The sequence below is a fragment of the Crocuta crocuta genome, unplaced genomic scaffold (genome assembly GCF_008692635.1).
Source record: "Crocuta crocuta isolate KB4526 unplaced genomic scaffold, BGI_CrCroc_1.0 scaffold139, whole genome shotgun sequence".
Classification (NCBI taxonomy): domain Eukaryota; kingdom Metazoa; phylum Chordata; class Mammalia; order Carnivora; family Hyaenidae; genus Crocuta; species Crocuta crocuta.
The window spans coordinates 9,511,718-9,519,364 of record NW_027533258.1 but is presented as its reverse complement, the minus strand read 5'-3'; the positions used below and the strand labels follow the sequence as shown (position 1 = coordinate 9,519,364).

The 7,647-nt window shown below is 49.1% G+C and overlaps 1 non-coding gene across 1 annotated transcript; it reads left to right on the top strand.

Annotated features, from left to right (window-relative positions):
- Positions 1 to 7,575: 7,575 nt before the first annotated feature.
- Positions 7,576 to 7,647, top strand: TRNAW-CCA (transfer RNA tryptophan (anticodon CCA)). Its single transcript has one exon. It is a non-coding gene; the product is annotated as a tRNA-Trp (tRNA).

Genomic DNA, 7,647 nt, shown 5'->3' with positions numbered 1-7,647 from the left:
AATATTCGACGGGCGCCTCCTTCCCGCTCGCGCTGGCGCCGCCCGGTTGCCTTAGCAACCGCGTAAGCAGGCGCTGCGGCCGGATCTCGCAAAATCTCGCGAGGGCTGTAAAGTCTCGAGCCGCAGGCGCTGCCGCAGAAAGCTCTAAGCGGGGATCGACCGCCAGGGGTGCGGCTCGGACCCCAGTCCCCCGGGCCCCGTCCCCGCTGCGAGGCCCGGGAGGTCCTTCCGCGCGAGGTGCTTGCTGCAGCCCGCTGTCCCCGCCAGGCCTAAGGCGGGGTCTCTCCCTCCCTCCTCCGCATCCCTTTAGCCCCCACTGCCCTGGGCACGTGGGAGAGAAACGTGCAGACGTGGATGTCCCTGCGTTGTCCCGTCGTCACTTATTAGATGGCCGCCGAGCCCCTTGTTGTCGGAGGACCCCAGACCGGAACCTTCTCTGATGCTCTTCCCCTCCGCTCCCCTGCCCTCCCAGCCCCAGTTTGGCGAGAGCATCGCGGACAGCGGCCCGCTCGCAAGGGCATGGAGGCAAGGAGCGCCCGGATTTCCTGATCTCCCTGAGATACGGGCACTCGCCTTTGCCCAGCTACTTTCCCAAGTTTGTCTTGCTATCAGCGACCTCACTGACCTTGCGCCCTCGCTGGGATCCTTCCAGAACGGAAAGTTCTCGCTCCTTCTCGCTGCTCACCCTCAAGTCAAAGCATCCCCGGGACCTTCCTGGCCCATTGCCCAGAAGAACACCTCTCTTTCTCTATGGTCTGTCTGAGTGTTTTTAGCTCTGTCTAAGCTAAACACACAAACCCAAGGGGCCTTTCTGATTTCTTCATTCAACAAATATTCACTGACCAGCTAGCATGTGCTGGGCTCTTGGTCTGGACAAACAAGAGGTGAGTCAGGGACGACACACATGCAAACAAACGAATTCACACAGTAATCCAATACCGTAAATAACATTTTTAAAAAGGAAACTCTAGAATAATAGAGCAAGCAATGGCTCTCTGAAAAAGAAGTCCTTTATCCTTAAACTTTTTTAAGGAACTGTGGTCAAAATTGAGAGGAAACACATCTATTTGAGGACCCCACTAGAATACATACATTTCCTTTTCCTAAACCAAGAGGTAAAATAATTCAGAACCCAATGAGATAGTGAGAAGGTGTTGCATCAAAGACATGAAAGACAAAGACTGAAGAACTCTTCCAATTTAGGGAGAGCAAAGAGATGCGACATATTTGACATGAGAAATATAATGTATGATCCCAATGGATCTTGGACCGGAAAACAGAAAGCAACCACTTTCTTTTATTGTGAAAGACATGATGGATCCATTGGCAAATTTGGATAAGGCCTCTAGATACCAGTAGATATCAGCGTTATCAGTGTTAATTTCCTGATTTTTGATAAAGTCTACTGCCTTTATGGAAGAGAATGCCCTGGTTAGAAAATACATGCTGCAAAAAGAAAAAGAAAAAAGAAAATACATGCTGCAGTTTTAGTAGTAAAGGAGTATTATATTTGCAATTTACCGTCAAATGGTTTAGAGAAAAAAAAATATGTGTCTGTAGAGATAGAAAGGCAATGATAAAGCCTGATCTTCAAGGCACATGGGAATACTCTTATTATATATGTATGTATATATCTATACATATGTAGTACCTATATCGCTCTATATAGAGACATCTATAGAGATATAGATGTATAGATATAGACATATCTATATAGATGTAGATATATAGATATATATTTTAAAGTAACTTCTACACCCAACCTGGGGCTTGAACTCACAACTCCAAGATCAAGGGTCCCATGCTCTATGGACAGAACCCGACAGCCACCCCGTCTGTGTTATTTTTGCAACTTTTCAGTAAATCAAATTATTTTAAAACGAAAAGCTTTAAAAAATAACCCTTTCTAAGTTTTCCTTCTGGGTCTTATATAATATTATCATTGAGACATTAAATTGCTTCATAAAGAGAAATGATTTTTAGGATTGACGTCCCTAACTGTACACTTCCTATATATTGGAACTATGTAATGACATTTTCATATAAAACCACCTTTCAGGGGCAGTATAGCCTTATCCTCCTAATGGAGACAATGGGTTCAGCAAAACTCATAAAACAATAAAATGCCATCATTTATTTTTTAAAAATTTTTTAATGTTCTATTTATTTCTGAGAGAGAGAGAGAGAGACAGCATGAGCAGGGGAGGGTCAGAGAGAGAGGGAGACACAGAATCTGAAGCAGGCTCCAGGCTCTGAGCTAGCTGTCAGCACAGAGCCCAACGCAGGGCTTGAACCCACAAACCGTGCGATCATGACCTGAGCCAAAGTCGGCCGCTTAACCAACTGAGCCACCCAGGCGCCCCTAAAATACCATCATTTAGACTTTTCATGGGAACTATCTGTATAAAGACTGAGATTCAGCAAAGTCTCTTGATTTTTTTAATCCCAAAATACTGGCTGGTAATCAAATATTACCCGCACTGGTTTCTCAGCTCTCGGGCATGAGGGGAGACTCTCTCTTTAACTGTTGAGCCGTTTCAAAATTCAAAATTCTGAAAATATTTTCAAACCTCCCCCACTTCAGGAGGGACAGGCAAAGTACAGTGGACCCAAATGCCTTGAGTCACGCCTTTGAGTGACACTCATCACTAGGAGACCCTCAACACAAGAACAACAATGACATGTAAAGTATAATGAGGGGGGGCTCTGTGTGCTCTCCACCTTGGAAATAACAGCATAGCAAGCCAGAAAACCTTCTGAGCACAGGTTGCCAAGCACTGAAGGGCTCCTTCCAGTGCCTATAGCTCACATGACTTTTCTTCTGGAAACAGGAAGCCCAGGACTTGAGAGCCCAACTCCCCCAGTGACGGTTGATCAAGTCTGACCGTTCGTTCGCAGAAAAGGTAGCACTGCCATCCAGTGAAAGCAAGCAAAACCCCACACCTGCTTTTGCAAGATTTTCCAAGTTCCCAGGGCAAATAGAGTGAAGAGGACTCACAGGTTGGGGGCGGCGGGGGCAGAGATCTGGGGAAAGAACTTTCCAGGCAGAAGCAAGTGCAAAGGTCCTTAGGTGCAAACAACGCCAGTGTGTGTGTTCTCAGAACAGAAAGGAAGCTAGTGTGTCTGAAGCCTCCTATTGGAAGGGAAAGAAGAGATCAGGGGGGTGGGGGATGGGCGGACAAAATGCGTGGCCTTGCAGCCATGGGAACGGACCTGGTACGGTTTGCATTTCTAGAAGACGACTTTGGTTGCAATATGGAGAATCGATTTTTAGGATGTTAAGTAGAAGGCTTGTGAAAATTATCCAGGACGGACAGAATGAGATTGGGCCAGAGTGGAATAAGAAAGTGGATCAAAGTGTAAGGAATCAAGAGATCATGAAAAAATAAGGTCTAAACATGAGACTATGGGTGGATGAGAAAAAGGAAGGGGTCAAGCATGTCTCTTCGAGTTTGGGTTCCCGTAGATGGAAGTTGGGGGCATTCTGTTTACCATAGGCTTCCTGCCTAAGGGAACCTAAAGGAACCTACTAGATAGTAAGAACTGGTAGTCACATTTCACATGAGCATTAAGCAGTGAGCAAGCAGTTGGTCTGTTCTGTCACTTTTCCGTGACCTTGGCTCCCAGAAGCCGGCTCTGCAGAGGTCACACAAAAGTGAATTTTAGAGCCACCCAGTGGCCGTAGGAGGTACTGCTGGTGACCTGGTGTGTCCTTCCCTAGCAGAGGTCCGAAGGAACTCACACATCTCAACATTTGATTTGATCTGGTCAGAAAAGAGCTTAGGGGGGGCGCCTGGGTGGCTTAGTCGGTTAAGCATGCAACTTTCGCTTAGGTCATGATCTCGCGGTTCGTGGGTTCGAGCCCCGCGTCGGGCTCTGTGCTGACAACTCAGAGCCTGGAGCCTATTTCAGAGTCTGTCTCCCTCTCTCTGACCCTCCCCTGCTCACGCTCTCTCTCTCTCTCCCTCTCTCTCTCTCCTAGAAATAAAAAAAAAAGAAAAGAGCTTGGGGGGAAAAAGGTTTTATCATGGAAAAATTCAAATGTATGCAAAATTAAAGAAAATAGTATGATGAACCCCTTTGAAGCCTACCACTCTGCTTCAAAAATACCACCGCATGGCCAAACTTGTTTTGGCCGGACTTCCCTCTCCCTCTCTGTCCCACTCGGTTATTTCAAAGCAAATCCCATACATCACCAAATAGTTGACATTGACCAATATCCATTGCTCAATATCCATTGCTCAATATCCATATGTGCATGATGAAGTTCACACACTGCACTTGGTTAATGGGTCTCTTATATCTTTTGTTTTGTTTTGTTTTAATCTTAGATTTTCCCCCCTCCCTCCCCACGCCTTCTTCTTTTCTTTTCTTGCAATTTCTCTGTTGAAGGCGCTGGGCCATCAGCAGACAGTGTTCTGGTCTTCTCATTTACCATGTTCCTCTGTGTCCAATGTTTCCCGTAAACAGGCCGTTAGATCTAGCACATCCTCCAAAAGTGACCAATCCGTTGTTTTGTTAGGATCATTGTGAACCGACACATTTAACGTCTTTTGTGGGTTTTGTGAGGGAGCAGCTACTCGGCTTTGCTCAATGGTTTTGAGGAAGGAAATAAAAGCCCAGCATTGCCAGAGTCCTGGGGGGTTTGTTGTTCTTGTTTGAAGAGAGGCCAGAAATCCAGTTTCTCACTCCATTTATAAATGTGAGTATCCAACTTAAAAAGTGGTGGGAAAATGACAAGAACACACAAGCCTCGAGCCACCAGCTTTCAGCCTCTGGATCAGCGCTGTCCAACAGAACTTTCTATGATGATGGAAATAGTTCATATTGTCTCTGTCCAATGTGGTACCAAGCTAGCTCCCCGTGGCTACTGAACACTCAAAATGTGGCTAATGGGGCTAAGGAGCTGAATTTTTAAATTTCAAATTAATTTGTTTTTTTATGTTTATTTATTTATTTTGAGAGAGAGAGAGAGCGTGCTCTAGCATGAGCAGGGGAGGGGCAGGAGAGGGAGAGAGAGGATCCCAAGCAGGCTCCCTGAAGTCAGCATGGAACCCAACTCAGGGCTTGAAGCCACCAACCATGTGATCATGACCTGAGCTGAAATCAAGAGTCAGATGCTTAAGCGACTGAGCCACCCAGGCGTCCCTCAACTTAATTTGAATGGCCCCATATTGAATCAGCACCCTAGTGGCTACCATACTGAGCAAGGCAGATCCAGACAGAATCATCTACTGGTTTCTAAAACTTGGAAACTGGTGGGATAAATGGAGACCTAAATGTCAGAGAGTACTCTGGATTGTGACGCTGGACCACCTGTACCTCACACCTGCCGCAGAACCTTTCTGAACCTAGGGATCAAGTCCACGTTCCCTGGTACCATATTCACTGACCCGTCTTCCCTCTCTAGCAAAAATTTCCACCTCACCCCATGCCCTTCAGCTACTCAGACATGTCTCCTTCCTCTACAAAGCAGGCTCTTACCTCCTCTGGGGATTCTGCTAAAGCGATCCCTCACTGATTTCACCAATGCTTACTGAATACACACTATCTTGCAGGAATTGTACTGGGTGCCAGGAATCCATATTTCCTTCTCTTGAGTAACTCACAACGTGGGGAGGGAAATAATCAAGGAAATGATGACAACTAGTGTTTTAGGGGCCCCTGGGTGGCTCAGTCGGTTAGGCGTCCAACTCTTGATTTCGGCTCAGGTCATGATCCCAGAGTAGAGCCCTGCATCGGGTTCCGTGCTGAGTGTGGAGCCTGCTTGGGATTCTCTTCCCCACCCCACCCCCCGCCCCCTCTCTCTGCTCCTCCCCTGCTCACGCTCTCTCTCTCTCAAAATAAATAAGCATTTTTTTCAAGTAGTGTTTTAAGTTATCTTGGAGGAGACACCTCAAAAGCCTCTTCCCCCAGATTGGAGTTGGGGAGCAGGAAGGAGGGAGCTTCTGAATTGAGTCTTGGGGGAGGGGTATGTAAAGGTCACCTGGGTAAAGAAGGATTAGCAGAGATAGTGGGGACCGAAGTCGAAGTGCATGTTGGCATCTGTAAATGAGTTGGTGTGATTGTCACATGGGAGGTGAGGAGGCAGTGGCTGAGGAATCAAGCAACGACCAGACATTAATAATAGCGATCATTATTAATTGCTATGACCCGTCAGGCCCTGAGCGCTTTATCTTAGCGAATGAACTCAGAGTGATCCATTACAATCTTTACTATTTTCCGTGTGGAGACACTGAGGCTCAGGGAGGGACTGACTGCAAGCCACGGTGGGCTGGGATCAAATTTGCATTTTAAAAAAGATGACTCTCCTTGGTTATTCTGGAAGCAGANGGAATGGACAGGACTTGGTGACCGGAAATGAGAAGGAGGGAGAGGAAGGGTCGAGATGAGATACTGGCCTAGAGCGCAGAGGGACTCAAGGAGGGATGACAAGGTCAAGTGAAGGTGTTCAGCAGGGCCTGGCTCTCTGATCCAGAGGTGGGAGCAGGCTCCAGGAGCCCTCAGTATGCAGACGGCTGGCTCCGTCTGGGAAGTGTGCCGTGTGAGGAGAGGAGACAGAAAACTGAGAAATAAAAGGACAGAAAGGGAGACCGGGGGGTGGGGGGTGGGGATCCGGGAAAGCGGGGAGAGGAATGTCATGACAACCAAGGCAGAAGAAGGCTCTTAAAGAAGATGTGGCCTCGAGTCGATTAAAGCCAGGCCTGAGGAACGTCCATGGGCTTTGACATCTCTGGTCCCTGGTGACTTTCGTGAGAGCTACTGTGCCCGGTGTGCAGACATGTGACTTGGAAAGGACAGGCTGAAACACAGCATGACCTCTTTAGCCATGTGGCCTGTTGAACTCGTTCAAGAGGCAAACGGGGGTGAGGGGTGGGGCTCTGCTAGCTTCCGGCACCCCTCTCTACAAGTCCTCGGCTCCTTCTCACCTGGGGAGCCCTAAAACCTACTGACGTTTATGGTGATGGAAATCAGAACCGTGGTTGCCCCTGGGAAGGGGCGGGGACAGAACTTTCTAGGGGTGGAGGAAATGTCCTACGTCCTACATCTTGAATGGGCTTGTGGATTGTATTTATTAAAACTTATCAGAGCACACACTTCTGATCTGCGTGTTTCACTGCCTGTACGTTATTCCCCAGACGGTAACAAGCGACACAATTAACGAAGCCCGGGATCGGATCTCCGAGCCTGGGGCTGGCGCCGCGCTGGAGCCCGGGTCTCGCCCCCCAGGTGCCCGGGGCTCCGGCAGCGCCCCCCTCCCCCCATATTGCCCCAGGAGTCCGTCCTTCTACCAGTTTCTTCGCACGTCCGTCCCCGCTGGATTGTGGGCTCGGGGGAGGGGGTCCGCGGTGACAGCTCGCGGCCACCTGCTCGCCTGCAAGACGCGGGGGACAGGGGGACCGCTGCGCTGCCCGGTGCGCCGGGCCCCCTCGGGTCGCACGGGGCGGCGCAGGCAGCAGCGCCACCGGAGCTTAGAAACTCAGGACGGCCCCCCGCCCTCAGTCCCCAATCACCGGGTCCCCGGCCGGCCGCCGAGTGGCCATGGGGGAGACCTGTCCAGGCCACCGGCCGGCCGACCTCGTGGCGCAACGGTAGCGCGTCTGACTCCAGATCAGAAGGTTGCGTGTTCAAATCACGTCGGGGTCA